The 19,872-nt window shown below is 51.1% G+C and overlaps 1 pseudogene; it reads left to right on the plus strand.

Moving 5' to 3' along the window:
* The window catches only part of LOC137636404 (zinc finger protein 83 pseudogene), a 187,453-nt pseudogene that overhangs the window by 3,391 nt on the left and 164,190 nt on the right, over positions 1–19,872 (plus strand).

Genomic DNA, 19,872 nt, shown 5'->3' on the forward strand with positions numbered 1-19,872 from the left:
AATGCGCCAGCGCTCACCTGCGCGCCAGCCTCCTTCTGCGTGCATTCACAATGATACGCGCTCGCGCTCTCCGCACACTCGCCCATCCTCTCCAAGGGATGCGCGCCAACTTTCTCCCGCGCTTCCGCACGCTCCACATGATTCAACTGCGGGCCATCGGGCTAGGGAACTTTCTCCTGCGCACGCGCCCTGCGGCCGGCACAGATGCACGCGAACACACTCCCGCGCGCACTCCACCAGGCCGCGCGCACGCCACCAGCCCGCGCGCACGCCCCGATATTCTCCCTCGCGCGAGCGTCAATATCCTCCCGTACGCGAGACTAGTGAACGACGTACGGCAAGGTCGCCATCGCCTCATTCCCTTCCCTGCAAGCGCATACCACCGCACACCACCGCACATTGTAGGAGAAGGGAAACTTCCAGAGGGGTCCAGGATCCTAAAGCTACCACAGGCGCGAACCCACCAATGATAGTGACTTCTCCCAGGGATCCTTCAATCCCTTTCCCTTCAAAGGGTATGTCTGGCAGCGTGTCTGTCAGCCAACAGCCCTGATCAGTGCCGTAACTCAGGCCTTGAAGCCTGTCTTCTCTGAATTGGGACCCAGAACCATGGCTTCTTCTACCCCTTTGAAGAGAAAAAGAGGACTTCCAGATGCGGTTACACTACTTCCCCCAAGGGCGAAACTGACTCCACGCAGACCTTCGAGGCAGGTTCCTTCTATTCCTCAGACTGCCTCTCCTTCCCTTTCGGACGAAGATTTCCCATCCCCAAGGGAATCACGCGAGGAGAGACCTTCCCCCATCGCACCAATGAAGGAAACCTCTCCACGCCGAGGGGTCTACTCAGTCGGGGATTGGAAGGAACATGCCACCCTCGTTAATGTTGGAGTCTTACATCCTTCCCAGGAAGGAATCTAAAGACTCCAAAATATTGAATAAGTCCTCTACTAGGACTAGGATGGAGCCAACTAGCCACTCAGGGAATGTCCGCGACTCTCCCCAAGAAGAGCCTTTGGGGATAGAAGGAGACTTCGCTGCAAGTCCTACAGGAGGAGGAGACCAGCAAAAGTCAGAACATGCGTTTTAGCAAGTTCTGACTCTATTGAGGGCTCTCGACGGGTTTTCCGACCCAGAGATCCCTCCTCGAGAGGGCAAAGACACGGTCTTTGGTACTCAACGACAGAGCTCTCCTACATGCCAATGCCATCTATCCAGCGCTCCAGCGTTCTCTTGCGTGCCGGCACTCTCCTGCGCGCTAGCCCTCTTTGTTGCGCCAGCACTCTCCAGCTTGCCAACGACCTACTTCGCGCCATTGTTCTCCTGCGCGTCCATGCTCTCCAGTGCATTAGCATAGGCCAGCTTGCCAGCGCTCGCCAGGCCGACAGCACTCTACTGCGCCCCAGCACTTTTCCGCTCGGTAGAGCTCTTCACTGCGCTAGCCTTTTCCTGCTCTAGCCCTCTCTTGCACACTAGCGCTCTCCACCGCATCAGCATATGCCAGCGCTCGCCAGGGTGCCAGTACTCTATTGCGCGCCATCTCTCTCCCACTCGGCAGTGCTGTCCTGCCAGCGCTCTCCTTCCCACCAGTGCTCCCTTGCGCGCCAGCACTTTCCAGCTCTCCTCAGCGCCAGTGTCTCCAGGTAGCTAGTACTCTCCTGTGGGCTAGCGCTGTCCAGGTTGTCAGCGCTCTTCAGTGCCTCAGCACTCCCCAGCGCTTCCACACTCTTCAGCGCATCAGGGTTTGTCACCTCGCCAGCGCGGTACCACTCACCAGCACGACAGCACTCACCAGCATGTCAGCGCTCTCCAGCCCTTCAGGGCTCTGCAACGCATCAGTGTTCTCCAGCGCACCCATGATTTCCAGCGCATCAGCGTTTGCCAGCACGAAAGCACTCACAAGCACATCAGCGCTTTCCAGCTCACCAGCGCTCTCCTGCACACCAGCACTCGTCAGCTGGCCAGAGCCCTCCTGTGGGCCAGTGCTCTCCAGCTCTCAAGCGTGCTAATACTCTCCAGTGCGTCATCGCTCCCCAGCGTGTCCACGCTCTCCAGCACCTCAGCGTTTGACAGCTCGCTGGCACTTCAGCGTCTTCTAACTCACTATCGCTCTCCAACTTGCCTGTGCTCTCTAGCTCCTCAGCACTCTCCAGCATGTCAGTGCTCCTCAGCGCTTCCACGCTCTCCAGCGCATCAGTGTTTGCCAGCACGACAGCGCTCCCCAGCTCGACAGCAATCACCAGGACGTCATCGCTCTCTATCTCGCCAGCGATTTCCTGCGGGACAGCTCTGTCCAGCGCACCAGCTATGTCAGCACTTTTCTGCGTGCCAGCAGTCTCCAGCTCGTTAGCGCTCTCCTACCCACCAGCTCTCTCCAGCTCGCCATCCTCTGCAACATGCCAGTGGTCTCCAGCGCTCCAGCACTTTTCTGCACGTCAGCGCTCTCTAGCATGTCAGTGCTTTCTAGTGCATCAGCGTTTACCAGCTCGCCAGGACATCATCGCTCTCCTGTGCGCCAGCGCTCTCCTACATGCCAGCATTCTCCTGCGCGCCAGATTTCTCTGTTTCGGCAGCACACTTCTGCGCCCCAGGACCCATCGGATTGGCAATGTTCTCGAGCGTGTTAGCAGACTCCAGCGCGTCCACGCCTTCCAGCACATAGTGTTAGCCAGCTCTCCAGTGCTCACAAGCACCACAGCACTCACCAGCTCGTCAGGGCTCTCCAGCTCGCCTGTGTTCTCCTGTGCGGCAGAGCTCTCCTACATGCCAGTGCCATCTATCCAGCGCTCCACTGTTCTTTTGCGTGTCGGCACTCTCCTGTGTGCCAGCGCTCTCCAGTACACAAGAGCTTGCCAGCGCCCTGCAGCGCACTAGCTCTCTTTATTGCGCCAGCACTCTCCAGCTCGCCAGCGACCTCCTTCACTGCAGTGTTCTCCTGTGTGCCAGCGCATCCATGGTCTCCAGCACATCTGCATATGCCAGCTTGCCAGCGCTCGCCAGGACAACAGTCCTCTACTGCGCTGCAGCGCTCTCCTGCTCGGTAGAGCTCATCACTGCGCTAGCCCTTTTCTGCGCCAGCGCTCTTCAGTGCGGTAGCCCTCTCTTGCACGCTAGCGCTCTCCACCGCATCAGTATATGCCAGCGCTCGCCAGGGTGCCAGTACTCGCTCTTCAACTCGCCAGCACTATTGCGCGCCATCCCTCTCCCATTCGGCAGTGCTGTCCTGCTTGCCAGCGCTCTCCTTGCCAATAGTGCTCCCTTGCTCGCCAGCACTGGCCAGCTCTCCTAAGCGCCAGCGTCTCCAGGTAGCCAGCACTCTCCTGCGCGCTAGCGCTGTCCAGCTTGTCAGTGCCTCAGCACTCCCGAGCGCTTCCACACTCCCCAGCGCTTCCACACTCCGCAGCGCATCAGGGGTTGTCACCTCACCAGCGCAGTAGCACTCACCAGCACGACATCACTCACCAGCACGACAACACTCACCAGCATGTCAGCAATCTCCAGCCCGTTATCGCTCTGCAGCGCGTCAGCGCTCCCCAGCATGCAATGATTTCCAGCGCATCAGCGTTTGCCAGCACGCCAGCAGTCTCCTGCGAACCAGCGCTGTCCCGATTGCCAACACTTTCCTACTCGCCAGTGCAATCCAGTTTGCCAGTCCTCGCCAGCTCTCAAGCGTGCTGATACTCTCCAGTGTACCAGCACTCATCGCTCCCCAGCTTGTCTACGCTCTCCAGCACCTCAGCGTTTGCCAGCTCGCTGACACGTCAGCGTTTTCTAACTCACTATCGCTCTCCAACTTGCCAGTGCTCTGTAGCTCCCCAGCAATCTCCAGCATGTCAGCGCTCCTCAGCGCTTCCACGCTCTCCAGCGCATCAGTGTTTGCCAGCACGCTAGCGCTCCCCAGCACGACAGCAATCACCAGAACGTCATCGCTCTCTAGCTTGCCAGTGATTTCCTGCGGGACAGCTCTGTCCAGCGCACCAGCACTTTTCTGCGTGCCAGCGGTCTCCAGCTCGCCAGCGCTCTCCTGCCCACTAGCTCTCTCTCGCTCGCCAGCGCTCTGCAACATGCCAGTGGTCTCCAGCGCTCCAGCACTTTCCTGCGTGTCAGCTCTCTCCATTTCGGCAGCACTCTCCCGCCCATCAGCGTCTCCGGCTTGCCAGCACTCTCTTGCGCCCCAGGACCCATCGGATTGGCAGCGCCTTTCAATGCATTAGTGGTCTACAGCATGTCAACGGTCTCCAGTGCGTCCACACCCTCCATCACATCAGTGTTAGCCAGCACCACAGCACTCACCAGCATGTTTGGGCTCTCCAGCTCGCCTGTGTTCTCCTGTGTGCTAGCGCTCTCCTGCACACCAGTGCCATCTATCCTGCGCCCCAATGCTTTCCAGTACACAAGAGCTTACCAGCGCCCTCCAGCGCACTAGCGCTCTTTATTGGGCCAGCACTCTCCAGCTTGCCAGCGACCTCCTTCACGCCAGTGTTCTCCTGCGCACCAGCGCTCTCCAGCGCGTCCATGCTCTCCAGTGCATCAGCATATGCCAGCTTGCCAGCGCTCGCCAGGATGACAGCACTCTACTGTGCCCCAGCGCTCTCCCGCTCGGCAGAGCTCTTCAGTGCACAAGCCCTCTTGTTTACGCTAGTGCTGTCCACCAATCAGCATATGCCAGCGCTCACCATGGTGCCAATACTCGCTTGCGCGCCAGCACTATATTGTGCGTCATCCCTCTCCCACTCGGCAGTGGTATCCTGCCTGCCAGCGCTCTCCTTCCCACCAGTGCTCTCTTGCATGCCAGCATTTTCCAGCTCTCCTCAGCGCTAGCGTCTCCAGGTAGCCAGCACTCTCCAGCGTGTCAGCGCTCCTCAGCGCTTCTACGCTCTCCAGCGCATCAGCGTTTACCAGCACTACAGCACTCCCCAGCACGACAGCGCTCTCCAATACGACAACAATCACCAGAACGTCAGTGCTCTCTAGCTCGCCAGCGAATTCCTGCGGGCCAGCTCTGCCCTGTATGCTAGTACTTTTCTGCATGCCAGCGGTCTCCTACCCACTAGCTCTCTCCAGCTCGCCAGCGCTCTGCAACGTGCCAGTGGTCTCCAGCGCTCCAGCACTTTCCTGTGTGTCAGTGCTTTCCAGCGCATCAGCGTTTACCAGCTCGCCAGGACGTCATCGCTCTCCAGTTTGCCAGCGCTCAATAGCTCACTAAGTGTCTTCTGCTTGCCAGCACTCTCCCGCGCTTCAGCGCTCTCCGTCTCAGAAGGACTCTATTGCTCTTCAGAGCTCTCCGTCTCGGCAGGAATCTCCTGTGCGCCAGTGCTCTCCAGCTCACCAGCACTCTCGTGCGCGCTAGTGCCCTCCGGTTTGGTAGTGCTTGCTTGCACACAAGCTCTTTCCAGCGCATCAGCACTATCTAGGGCGTCAGTGCTTCCATGCTGGTCAGCGCATCAGCGTTTGCCAGCTCTCCAGCCCGCCAGTGCTCTCTTGCGCGCCAGCTCTCCCCGTCTTGCCAGCACTCTCCGGAGCCCCAGAACCCAGTGGATTGGCAGTGCTCTCCAACCCATTAGCGTTACCCAGCGCGTCCACGCCTTCCAGTACATCATTGTTATCCAGCTCTCCAACGCATTAGTGCTCTCCAGCGTGTCAGCGGTCCGCAGCACGTACATGCACTCCAGCACATCAGTGTTAGCCAGCTCTCCAGTGCTCGCCAGCACCCCAGCACTCACCAGCACGTCAGGGCCCTCCAGCTCGCCTGCGTTCTCCTGCGCGCCAGTGCCATCTATCCAGCGCTCCCCAGTGCGGAAGCGCTCGCCACTGCATCAGCGTTTGCCAGCATGCCAGCGCTCGCCAGCACATCAGCGTTATCCTGTTTACTAGCGCGCTCCTGCGCGCCAGCGCTTTCCAGCTCGCTAACGCTCTCCTACGCGCCAGCACTTTCCAGCGAGTCCACGTTACCCAGCCCATGAGCTGTTGCCAGTATGCCAGAACACAAGTGCTCGTCAGTACAACAGTACTTGCTACCATGTTAGCGCAATCTAGCTCACCAGCGCTCTCCAGGTTTCTAGTGCTCTCGTACACGCCAGTACTATCCAGCTTGCCAGCACTCCAGCTCAGTAGTGCTCTCCTGCGTGTGAGGGCTCTCCAGCTTGCCAGTAATCTCCAATGCGTCAACGCTTCCCAGCGTGTCCACACTCAATAGCTTATATGTGTTTGTGATCTCGACATCACCCACTGTAATGTCAGCGCTCTCCATTTCGCCAGCGCTCTCCAGCTCACTAGTGTACTCCTGCACGCCAGTGCTCACCAGCACTTTTGTGCGCCGACGCTCTCCGTCTCGGACGCGCTTACCTGCGTGCCAGCCCTCTCCTGCGCTCCAGCACTCTTTATTGTGCCAGCACTCTCCAGCACATCAGCATATGCCAGCCTGCCAGCGCTCGCCAGGACGACAGCACTGTATTGCGTGCCTGCGCTCCCCTGTGTGCCAGCATTTTCCAACTCTTCGGCAATCTCTTGCTTGTCACCGCTATCCAGCTCGCTAGCACTTTCTTGTGGCCCCAGCTCTCTACCGCTCGGCAGCGCTCTCCTTTGCGCTAGCGCTTTTCCATGCGCCAGCGCTCTTCAGTGCAGCTATCCCTCTCCTGTGCGCCAATGCTTGTCATTTTACCAGCGCATCAGCATATGCCAGCGCTCGCTAGGCGACAGCACTCTTGTGCGGCAGCGCTCTCCAGCTCGCCAGCACTCTATTATACGCCATTGCTCTCCCGCTCAGCAGTGCTCTCCTTTGCATCGGTGCTCTCTAACTCGCCAATACTCTCCTGAGCGCCTGCTTTCTCTAGCTCGGCAGCACTCTCCTGCTCATTTGCTAGCTTCGATCTAGCACTCTTTTGCTCGCGAGTGCTCTCCAGTGCGCTAGGACTCTCTTGCGCACCAGTGCTCTCCAGTGTGCCAGCGCATCAGCTCTCTCCAGCATGATAGCACTCACCAGCACGCCAGCGCTCTTTTGCTTGCTAGTTGTCTCCTGTGCGCCAACGATCTCCAGCTTGCCTGTACTCTCCTGCTTCCCAGCGCTCTCCAGCTCACCAGCAGTGTCCAGCGCGAAAGCTCTCTCCAGCTCGCCAGCATTGTCCTGCGCGCTAGTGCTCTCCAGTGTGTCAGCGCTCCTCAGCACATCCAATCTCCAGCGCATCAGCGTTTGCCAGCTTGCCAGCATGCCAGCGTTCGCCAATACGACAGCACTCATCAAAGCGTCAGCTCTCGCCAGCACGCCAATGCTCACCAGCACGAGAGCACTCATGAGCACGTCAGTGTCTATTAGCTCGCTGGCGCTCTCCAGCTTTCCTGCGCTCTCCTGCTTGCCAGCGCTCTTCAGCTTGCCAGCGCTCTCCAGCTCGCCAGCACTGTCCTACACGCCAACGCTTTCCAGCTCGCCAGAACTGTTCTGCACGCCAGGACTCTCCAGCACGTCAGCGCTTTCCAGCGTGTCAGTGCTCCTCCGCGGGTCCACCTTCTCCAGCGCATCAGCGTTTGCCAGCTCGCCAGCATGCCAGCGCTCGCCAATACGACAGCACTCACCAGAATGTCAGTGCTCTCCAGCTCGCCAGCATGCCAGCGCTCGCCAATACGACAGCACTCACCAGAATGTCAGTGCTCTCCAGCTCGCCAGCATGCCAGCGCTCGCCAATACGACAGCACTCACCAGAATGTCAGTGCTCTCCAGCTCGCCAGCATGCCAGCGCTCGCCAATACGACAGCACTCACCAGAATGTCAGTGCTCTCCAGCTCGCCAGCATGCCAGCGCTCGCCAATACGACAGCACTCACCAGAATGTCAGTGCTCTCCAGCTCTCCAGCACTCTCCTACGCGCCAGCAGTCTCCAGCTCTCCAGCACTCTCCTGCATGCCAGCAATCTCCAGCTCTCCAGTGTTCTTCAGCGCGCCAGCTCTCTCCAGTGCGGCAGCACTCTCCTGTGTGCCAGCGCTCTCCATCACGTCAGTGCTCCCCAGCGTGTCCACGCTCTCCAGCACATCAGTGTTGCAGGGGTTTGCAGACTGTGGCCAGATATAGAATGCAGACCGCCTAGTGTCCGAATGCCGACCACACTCCAACGTCCACTACACAAAAAGATAAAACAGTAGAATAATCATAAATCTGGGTAAAAGGTAAACAATCAAGGAAGAACTGGTCACTGGGCACCACCCCTTGATTTTATACTGGGCAAAGGGACCCAGCTAGAACATTACTTCCTTCTTATCTTCTTATAAATAGCTAAAGGTTTGTATCTTTAGGAAAAAATAAGAATTATTTCTGATTTTGTCATGTCATTATTACTTGAAATTAAGAAACACCTACCAAGAAAAAAAAAAAAACACTTGGTTCTTCTTTATTAAAAATACATTACCTAGCAGAGGGACGGTAAACTTGAGAAAAGATGAGAAATTCTAAGGTTTTAGCTGGGTCCCCTTGCCCAGTATAAAATCAAGGGGTGGTGCCCAGTGCCCAGTTCATTCTTGACTTTCCTTTTGCCCAAATCTCTGGGTATTCCACCTTATTGTTTTTGTTTAGTGAAAAGGTGTATTGTGGTTGGCATTCGGACACTAGGCAGTCTGCGTGTTATGTCTGTCCGTAGTCTGCAAACCACTACAACTGCTGCATGGGGTGCATCCTTGGACAATCTCTGTGATTCATTCAGGGTATTGCATCCCTTTCACTCAATCTCTCCCTCTATTGACTCAGAATCCAGTTCCATTGAGCTCTTATATGAAGGGATCTGTAATGGAGCTGGCCCTCTGGGCCAAAGTCCAGACTATGTTGGAGAAGGGCGCTCTCCAGGAGGTCGTCGATGTGTCCATAGGATTCTTCAGTCGACTCTTTCTTGTGAAAAAGACGTCTGGAGGGTGGGGGCCTGTCATTGACATCTCAGCTCTGAACACGTTTGTTCTACAAACTCCGTTCAGCATAAAGACAGTCAGACAAGTGGTAAGACCTCTGGACTTCTCATGCACACTGGATCTCAAGGATGCATGCTTTCAGATCCCAGTCCATCCACCTTCATGGAAATATCTAAGGATGCTACACGACAACTGGCAGTACCAGTTCAAGGTGCTGTGCTTTGGTCTTTCAACAGCACCTCAGGTCTTCGTGAGAGTTTTCGCCCTAGTGTTAACCTGGGCCCACAGGATCGGCATCTGCTTCCTAAGATACCTGGACGACTGGCTGATCCTAGCAGACTTGATGGCAACTGTTCTTCAACACCGATACAGACTCCTTGTCTTTTGCCAAGACCTGGAGATGGTGGTAAATCTTGAGAAGTCATCCCTGCTTCCCTTTCAAAGATTGGTTTATCTGGAAATGATCATCGGCACCAGCCTGCAGAAAGTCTTCCCATCAGACTACATAATCCAGAGGCTGGGGAAAGTGGTAAGCCCATTCCTTCAACGAGACGCTTTGATGGTGGTTACGTCTCCTAGGTCCCCTGTCATCCCTGGTCTATCTAGTTGTGAATAGCCGCCTCTGGATTCGATCTCTTCAGTAGCAGCTAAAATCCAGGTGAGTTTAAGACGAGGACTCCCTGGATATGCTTGTCCCCGTGGTACCCGAGCAGCTGAAAGAGTTGAGGTGGTGGGTAGCAGACGAGAATCTCCGCCAAGGGGTCAACCTTCTTATTCCTCCCCCGGAGTTGATGCTATTTTCAGATTCGTCAAAAGGAGGTGGTGTCCCACATACTACACCACATGGCCTCCAGGCTCTGGTTAGAGTCCAAAAGGTACCAGCATATAAATCTCGTAGATATGAGGGCAACCTTTCTAGCAATACAGAAGTTCCATCATTTACTGGCGGGTCATTCTGTGGTGTTGATGACTGACAACATGACGGTCGTGGCTTAGGTGAACAAGCAAGGCAGTATCTTTAGGCATCACCTTTGCCATCTAGCAGTGGAGATGCTAAGATGGGCAGAAGACAACTCATTGTTCCTATCAGCCTGCTTCATTCCAGGCTAGAGGAATGTGCTTGCAGACAATCTAAGCAGAGTAACTCGGATGATGGGCTCCCAGTGGTCTTTGAATCATCTAGTAGCCAACAGTCCTAACTTTATGAGGTTCGCCAACTGTGGATCTGTTTGCAACATCCCTGAATAATAGGCTCCCTCTCTACTGCTCCCCAGTTCTGGTTCCTCAGGCTTTCTGGAAAAATGCATTCCAGCAACGGTGAGACAACATCGACGTTTACGCCTTTCCCCTGTTCTGTCTGATGAGAAGGGTTCTCAACAAGACCCGATCATCTAAGAACCTGTTAATGACCCTCATAGCTCCGCTATATCATCACACCAAATGGTTCCTGGACCTTCTTCATATTCTGACGAAGGTTCCGTGAGAGCTCCCTCGACAACACAATTTACTCAGACAACCACATGTGAACATCATTCACAAAGCCGTAGTATCCCTGTGACTTCACGCCTGGAGATTATCCAGCATCCCCTCCCTCAGAGAGGCTTTTTGCAACAGGTTGTGAAAAGGATATTGGGATACCTTCGAAGGTCTTCCCCTTCAGTCTACCAGGCCAAGTGAACTTACTTCTGTGGTTGGTATCATGGAAAAGGGTATCTCTCCCTTTGATGCCACTATTCCAGCAATAATGGAGTTCCTCGTTCACCTTCGGGAAGAAAAACTCCTCTCGGTCTCGGCAGTAAAAAGCTACTTCTCAGTAAGGCTGAAAGTGGTTAATATTTCCTCTTTGTAGGAATTTTCTCTCCTCATACAGAGTTTTGAGCTTATCTGCCCCCAGTCGGAAGTTATACCACCTCCATGGAACGTGGTTCTTGTCCTTCGGTCCCTGAAGGGAGCCCCCTACAAACCATTACGCCAGGCATCAGATCCCCACCTGACTGAAGACATTTTTCCTATTTGCATTGGCCTCGGCCAAGAGAGTTAGCGAATTTCACAGTCTTTCATACGACGTCTCTCACTCAAGGGGATGGGGGGAGGTAATGTTTGGCTTCGTCCCTGAGTTTATCGACTAGACTTAAAATCCGGGAGTAGCAGAGCCTAGATTTAGGCCTTTCTGGAATGAGAGTCTTCATAACATATCCGATGATCAAGATTAACTGTTACTTTATCCAGTGAGGAGTTTGAGGTACTCTTTCAAGAGGAAAGCAGCAGCTCACCCCCAAGTGTCAGCATGGAGAAGATCAAGGAAAAGATCACCAAAAAAACCATCTCTGCTTGGATTCGGAGGGTCACTGACCTGGCCCTGTATCTCGATCCTCCTCCACAGATGAGACAACCCAGAGTTCATGATGTTAAGGGCATTAGCTCGTCCCTAGCGTTCAAGAAGAACTACTCCGTGATGGAGGTCTTACAAGCAGGCATGTGGAAGTGTCTTAAGACCTTCACCCCCCACTACCTATAAGATGTGACCCACATGAAAATGGAGACGTTTTCCATTGGCCCTGTGGTGGCTGCACAACAAGTGGTTTAAATACCCCAGGCTCCTTGAGGAACAAGTAGCAGATGGTTAAAGGCAGAGGTTACCTGGGATGAATGTTAAGAATGACTGGCTCCTTCTCTCTTTCATTTTTCCCTCTCTTGAGGAATAGCACCTACAGTCCTCTGCAAGTTTGCCTCATCTGTCTGCAGGTAAAACCATTTCCTTGTGTAACCAAACATAGAAATAATGCTTGTTGCATTCCCATACCCCCTGGCGAGGTGGGATTGGGTAACGTCTGTGGTTGATTCAAAGAGTCCTATGTTTGAGAAATCTTACCTAGACTAGTCACACTGCTAGTTTCACACAATCACACAGATTGCTCAGGCAGCTAAGCAGGTTTTGCACAGATTTTAGTGAGGTATCAGGGTTTCTCCCTGTTACATGCGGAGCATATATGGGGGAAAAATCCTGGGTCAAACACCAGCCAGTTGGTTTGGACTTCCACCCTCCTAAAGGATGATTCTTCCCTAATAAAGAGCAAAAGGGTTTGTATTTAATGTCGGAACAAATGACAAATTTTGAAGTAATTTGCATTTTTCCTAACGATACAAACCTTAAGCTCTTTGGCCCACCATAACTTGTACCCTTATAAGTTCTGCTTGCAATCAAAAGTGATGAGACAACCCCCGCTAACTAGTGGTGAGGTAGTTACACCTAGCTAAAAGTCTTATGGCTAGTCCTCCAGCTTCTCCGAAATTATATCCCTAATAGAGAGCTCAAGATTTGTATCGTTAGGAAAAATACAATTTTCAATATTTAACTTAGCCGGTGATTATATAGCTGCAACTCTGTTGCCCGACAGACAACTCTACGGTAAAAACTCGCCAGCGATCGCTACACAGGTTGCGGGTGTGCCCAACAGCGCCATCTGTCGTACAGATACCCAGTACTCAATGTAAACAAAGACTCAATTTTCTTTCTGTCGAGCTATCGACAAGACGTACTTACTCGCTGTTGCTAAACTGGAGTTTTTTCACAACTAATTGGTGAAGTACTTTATTCTAGTTTTGAGCTTTCGCTATGCAGGTGTTTTATCTTCATCTTAAATCTTGAACTCGTTTTGGATAGATTTAATTATGGTGACAAAGAGAGTATGGACTTTCTTTCACTTTTAAATGGCCGACCCTTCCCTTAGACGGAAGTGTGTTTAGGCTTTTAGTAATTATATCACGTTATAGATTTTCCTCTATATATTTTATATCTCTCCGCCTTTATTAAGCCTCTTCGATTAACTTTCCATTTATTATAAACATATAAAAATAATTTTAATGTTTTGTTTATATAGACCTTTCCTGAGAGTAGGCGGTCCTAACTTGGAAACCGAAGTTAATTAACGTTGAGCCCTTTATATCGTAATTAGCTTTTAAAGAGCTAAGGATTTAAAACTTTTTAAATGTAATATTTTATGAAAGAATTTCTTTGATAGTCTTCGTACTGTTTTCAAAGATGAACTAACGTTTAGTTTATTTATGCTACGCAGTTGTTGACGTTCAGGACGTTCAACATGCGCTCTATCGTTACGATAGAGAGAGAGTGTATCACGGTTTCACTTTGCAGTAAGAGTAAATCGATTCTGACGTTTTGTTCATTCTTTCTTAGCTTAAATGTTTTAAATTCTATTTTAAAAGGAACTTTTTATTTGAAAAACCTTTCAGTTTTTTCCTTTAGTCAAATAACATGTTTTTTTGACGAAATATAATTGGGCTCTTCTCTTAGGTGCGAAATCAAGAGAGAAAGAGAGAGAGAGATAGAGACGGAGGGAGAGAGAGGAGAGAAAACGTTCCGTTCAAGCGGGTAACGTTGTTCTCGAGTTACTCTCGTCCCTAGTCGCTGTACGGGGAGGAAGGATAAAACGTTTTAGTTTTTTATTCTCGTCCCCAGGCTATGTGCGGTGAGAGATTGTAAACGTAGTTATATGAACTAGTGTTTAGTCTCTTTCCCAGCCACTGATTTTTTTTTATCTTAAAATATGTTTTCTGTTTTTTGCTGGTATTAATGAGCTTGCATTATACGACTGATTTCGCAATTACTACCTTTTAATGAAGGGTAGAATTGCGTGTTTCAGGTAGAAATCAGTAAAAGTTTCGATTTCAGTGAAATAAGTGCAAAACAGAAAATTGAAGTGATAAAGTGATATGCGCAAAGTGTTACAGTGTTGCGTCCGAGGGTTCGTCTGATCGTGCCTGTCGTTCACCTAGTCCGGGACCTCTTACATGCTCCCAAGCCCAGGGGAGAAGTAATGTCAAACGACTTATGGGTTCGAGAGGCCTTGACCAACGAACAGACGTTTTCCCTCTATGGTATCGGGTGTATCTTACCAAGATCTCCCCTCCCATAAGACGAGAGAGACGTTGTTTCTCCTCGTCATCCGAAGGCTTTTCGCATAAGAAACCTGTCACAAGGTTTCGAAGCCCTTAAGCGAAAGTCAGTCCTTTCAGGACAGGTCCAGCGTCCTGGTTACAACCATTAGGACAGCTCTGACCCTATGCAGTCATCGGATAACTGCTCGCCGCCTAACAAAAGCGTAACACAGACTCGGAGAGAATTTTTTTTGTAGGCAAAGTGTTGCGGCCACAGACGTTACCCTCGTCTCTTACCACAACCATTTCCGTTGATCCTTAATGGGTTGTATGGCAAGACATGCAGTATATGCTTGCCTCCCTTATGGAAGACTATTCTGCCGATTAGTCCGTTGAGTCTAGCCGTTTATCTCATCGATATCCTGGCTTTCAGCCAACCTAACGTTCCTTTGTGTTTACTGTTGACGTTGGCGTAGCTTAGTCACGTCAGTCAGGTTGTTTAGAACCACACTCGATGCGGTCTCGTGTGGTTTTTCAGCCGCATTTGGACGTTAGGCCACTTGCTGATGCTCCTGTTGACGTTCAAGACGTTCACTAACAATCGGAGTTGACTTGTTTTGACGCTGTGCGTCAACCTCCGCATTCTAGAGTTGTTTTGACTGCTCAGTCTAGGCAGTCAAAGCAGTCTCGAGTGGACGCTGTGCGTCCTCACGCACCTGTTGTGGTTGACAGTTCAGTTGTTGACAGTTCACAGACTGTCAAGCAGTTACATGACGTTGCGTTCTGGTCCGCTACTAATGCACCAGTGAGTGTGGACTCTGCTTGTAAAGCATTGCCACCACGGTAGGTCTCTCCCTTGCTTGAGACTCAGCTTTTATCGGACAAGGTTCCTGTAGATGAGGAAGTTGCTGTTCCCCCTACTACTGATATTCCCTGGAGGACTCTGTCAGATGGAGAGGAGCCTAAAGCTGCTTAGCCTCCTATGGACTTTAATTAAATCATGATGATTTTTTTAAGGATCTTTGTCCGGATCTTTTTGTAACTGCTGCTCCTCGTTCGCCTAAACGTCAGAGCTTACACTAGGCCTAGCTACTTCGAAGCCGTTGTTTTTAAGCTAGTGCTCTCTCGCTCTCCTAGAGAGCTTTACGTTGGCTAGGCGACTGGTTTTTCACCAGGAGGAGTTTGGGGGATACAGCCTTTGCTTTCCCTTCTTTTAAACTGGTTTATAGAGCGAGAGTCTGATATGACACGAGAGAAGTTCTCGGCTTGGGAGTTCATGCCTCTGCCCAGATAGACTTCTCAATTCTCGTAGACTCTCCCTGGCGCCTGGCCAGGAGACGCTCCAAGTTGTTTACAGGTCAACTTCACAGCTGTTTTCGAGCCTTTGAAGTTTTGCTGTACAATTATGTCACGCATAACAAGGCTTTCAGGGATGGTAAACGGTACCGCTTCAGTCGCTAACCCCGTCTGTTGCCACACCTGCTCCCGTAGACCCTAAATGGGCTTTGCTGCAAGACATGCAGTCCAAGCTTGCGTCCTTGATAGAGGACTTTAATGCGGAGAAGGTTGCTACCGAACCTTCTGGCCAACAACCTTCCTACCGGTCGGTTGTGCGCCCTGTTGACGCTGAGGTAACCTACTCGCGTCTGCCAGTTGAGGTGGTTCCTCCACCGATGCGACCCAGTGTGGGTTGCCAGCCGCACGTTGACGTTAAGCGACGCTCGGAGGTGGTTGTTGACGTTCAGGACGTTCAACAACCAGCAGAGGTGACTTGTTTTGACGCAGTGCGTCAACCTCAGCAACCCGGTAGGGTGTTGACTGCACAACCCAGACGGTCTAGACAGTCTCGGGTTGACGCTGTGCTTCCTCGCGCACCCATGGTTGTTGACAGTTCACAGACTGTGCAGCAGTTCCATGATATTGCGTCCGGCTCCATCACGCATCCACCAGTGCGACCGGACTCAGCGAGCCAGACGTTGCCCACTCCGTTGCCGTTTCCTCATCAGTTTTCGGATGAGGAACCCTCTGATGAGGACGTTGCTGAACAACAAGACGATCAGCCCCCAGAATAGATCAAGCCCTGCTATCCATCCAGAAGATGCTGAAGAAGGAACGCTGCTCAGTCAGGCTGTGGATGAGTCTGGTAGGGACGCTGTCATCCGTGGAACAATTTGTGTCACTAGGAAGACTACTCCTCCGTCCTCTTCAATACCATCTAGCTTTTCACTGGAAAAAGGACAAGACACTAGAAGCGGTCTCGATCCCGGTTTCCGAAAAGATAAAGTCTTGTCTGACTTGGTGGAAGGACAATATGAACCTAAGAGAGGGTCTTCCCCTGGCTGTTCAGACTCCCAACCACGTTCTCTTCTCGGACGCATCGGACGTGGGCTGGGGCGCGACACTAGACGGTTGGGAATGCTCAGGACTGTGGAACTCGAGTCAGAGGAGCATGCATATCAACTGCAAGGAGCTGTTGGCAGTACATCTGGCCTTGAAAAGCTTCAAGTCTCTCCTTCGAGGCAAAGTGGTGGAAGTTAACTCGGACATCACCACGGCCTTGGCGTACATCTCCAAACAAGGAGGTACCCACTCACTGACGTTGTACGAGATCACAAGGGACCTGCTCATCTGGTCAAAAGGTCAAGACATCTCCCTAGTAACGAGGTTCATCCAAGGCGACTTGAACGTCATAGCAGATTGTCTCAGTCGGAAAGGGCAAGTAATTCCAACCGAATGGACCCTCCACAAGGATGTGTGCAAGTGACTTTGGGCCACTTGGGGTAGAACCATCCATAGATCTCTTTGCAACCTCGCTGACCAAGAGGCTTCCAATCTATTGCTCTCCAGTCCCAGACCCAGCAGCAATACATATAGATGCTTTCCTCCTAGATTGGTCACATCTGGATCTCTACGCATTCCCACCGTTCAAGATTGTCAACAAGGTACTGCAGAAGTTCGCCTCTCACGAAGGGACAAGGTTGACGTTAGTTGCTTCCCTCTGGCCCGCGAGAGAATGGTTCACCGAGATACTTCGATGGTTAGTAGACGTTCCCAGTAGTCTTCCTCTAAGGGTAGACCTTCTACGTCAGCCACACGTAAAGAAGGTACTCCAAAGCCTCCACGCTCTTCGTCTGACTGCCTTCAGAATATCGAAAGACTCTCGAGAGCTAGAGGCTTTTCGAAGGAAGCAGCCAGTGCGATTGCTAGAGCAAGGAGAGCTTCTTCCATTAGAGTCTACCAATCGACGTGGGAAGTCTTCCGAGACTGGTGCAAGTCAGTTTCTGTATCCTCGACCAGTACCTCTGTAGCTCAAATAGCTGTTTTTCTCTTATACCTGAGAAAAGGACGATCCCTTTCAGCTCCCACTATCAAGGGCTACAGAAGCATGTTGGCATCGGTCTTCCGGCATAGAGGCTTAGATCTTTCCAAACATAAAGATCTGCAAGACCTCCTTAAGTCTTTTGAGACCACAAAGGAGCGTCGTTTGGCTACCCCTGGATGGAATTTAGACGTGGTACTAAGATTCTTCATATCAGACAGGTTGGAGCCGTTACAATCAGCCTCCCTGAAAGATCTCACTCTTAAGACTCTTTTCCTGGTATGCTTAGCCTCGGCTAAAAGAGTCAGTGAGATTCATGCCTTCAGCAAGAACATAGGATTTTCGTCAGAAAAAGCCACTTGTTCGCTACAACTTGGTTTTCTAGCCAAAAATGAGCTGCCTTCTCGGCCTTGGCCTAAATCTTTCGATATTCCCAGCTTATCGGAGATCGTAGGCAATGAACTAGAAAGAGTCTTATGCCCTGTTGGAGCTCTTAAGTTCTATTTAAAGCGTACTAAACCTTTACAAGGCCAATCTGAAGCTTTATGGTGTTCAGTTAAGAAACCATCCTTGCCTTTGTCAAAGAATGCTTGGTCAGACTTTATCAGATTGTTAATACGAGAAGCTCATTCACATCTGAGTGAGGAAGACCGAACTTTGCTTAAGGTGAAGACGCACAAAGTTAGAGCTGTAACAACTTCCATGGCCTTTAAGCAAAATATATCTCTGCAAAGTATAATGGACGCAACCTATTGGAGAAGCAAGTCAGTGTTCGCGTCATTTTACTTGAAAGATGTCCAGTCTCTTTACAAGAACTGCTACACACTGGGACCATTCGTAGCAGCGAGTGCAGTAGTGGGTGAGGGCTCAACCACTACAATTCCCTAATTCCATACCCTTTTAATCTTTCTCTTGAAATGTTTTTATTGTTGTTTTTTGGGTTGTCCGGAAGGCTAAGAAGCCTTTCGCATCCTGGTTGATTTGGCGGGTGGTCAAAGTCATTTCTTGAGAGCGCCTAGATTAGGGGTTTTGATGAGGTCCTGTTGTATGGGTTGCAACCCTTGATACTTCAGATCCTAGGGGTCGATCAGCATCCTAAGAGGATCGCGAGGCTCCGTAAGGAAGACGTACTTAAAAGGCAGAGAAATTGTTCAAGTCGACTTCCTTACCAGGTACCTATTTATTTTGTTTTTGTTATTTTGATAACTTCTAAAATGAAATAAAAACTCTTAGCTCATAAAAGTGTAAACATATATTGCTGGTCTCTACCCACCCCCCTGGGTGTGAATCAGCTATATAATCACCGGCTAAGTTAAATATTGAAAAATGTTATTTTGATAATAAAATAAATTTTTGAATATACTTACCCGGTGATTATAAATTAAAGGACCCTCCCTTCCTCCCCAAGAGAGACGCAGTGGGACGAGGAGAAAATTGAGTCTTTGTTTACATTGAGTACTGGGTATCTGTACGACAGATGGCGCTGTTGGGCACACCCGCAACCTGTGTAGCGATCGCTGGCGAGTTTTTACCGTAGAGTTGTCTGTCGGGCAACAGAGTTGCAGCTATATAATCACCGGGTAAGTATATTCAAAAATTTATTTTATTATCAAAATAACATATTACTGAGAAATTTGTCATATTTATTATGTCGCCTTTCTTCAAACAAGGTGGAGTCGGGCAATGTATAGATTATGGATGGGCTCACCCCTACTGTGTACTTATCTATTCACCTCCCATTGAAATCTTTTACTCCTTCCAGCATTGATTGCCCAGGCTGTCATCCTACGAGGAAAACGAGGTGTCAGGCTGCCTCTTGAGGAGCTCGTATGAAGCACACGAGGTCATCCTGGGACAGTAGCCAGCCAGTTGGTTTGAGGTCTTCAACCCACCTTAAGGTGAGTCTCCTACGTAAAGAACAGAAGGTTTGTATGCTGCACTGGAACAAATGACAATGGTTCCGTAACTGGAATACAAACCAACGCTATTTATAGGGGATTTATAGGGGTATTACTTTCGGCGAAGCTGAAAGGACGAGCCAATATAATTTAGCGAGGGTTAACCAACTATACTGCTAGTTAGCGGGGGGGATGGGGGTTAGTAGCTTCCTCTCAACTACACACCTGTGACTGTGCTTTGCTTTGCTTTTGGCTCGGACGGAGAACGGGTGTTGCTGCTCTCCCTCCTCACCAATTTGGACAGCCATTACTAATCCCTTTTTTGCCTTTTCTTTTCAGTTTGTGTGTGCCTTCCCTGCCAGCTATGCATACCTGCCCTTGGCCCGAGGGCCGCTCCTGCGAAACATTTATGTCCGCTGAGGATACTGATCCCTACCTTTTGTGTCCAGCTTGTAGAGGGCAATGGAGTGATATAAATAAGAAGTGTAGTGAGTGTTGGTAGTGGTCTTCATCCCAGTGGGAAAGGTTTGGTCGACGGCGAAAGAAGAAGTCTAGAAGGGATTCTTCTCCTTTGAAGGTTTCCTCAAACAGAAGAAACCCAAAGCTTCTTCTTTCACCCTCCAAGCTTCCTCCATAGCTTCTTCTTGACTGGTTTCCTCCAGGAACCATCAAGGAGTAGCGCAAGCCCTTTAACTCCTGGACAACTTTGGTCCTTGAGAGACGATGACGCTAGCAAAGCGGCTCTGCCTTGCCCCCCTGGGGAGTCCTTGTCTCTCAATCCTTTTTTGCAGATTTGGCTGTTTCTGGGACTGCTCGGTCCGCCTTCCTAGGAGGTGTTGGGTGCAGCGCTCGTCCGCTTCGGAGGTGGATCCTTTCG

The sequence above is a fragment of the Palaemon carinicauda genome, unplaced genomic scaffold (assembly GCF_036898095.1).
Source record: "Palaemon carinicauda isolate YSFRI2023 unplaced genomic scaffold, ASM3689809v2 scaffold29, whole genome shotgun sequence".
In the NCBI taxonomy this organism is placed as follows: Eukaryota; Metazoa; Arthropoda; class Malacostraca; order Decapoda; family Palaemonidae; genus Palaemon; species Palaemon carinicauda.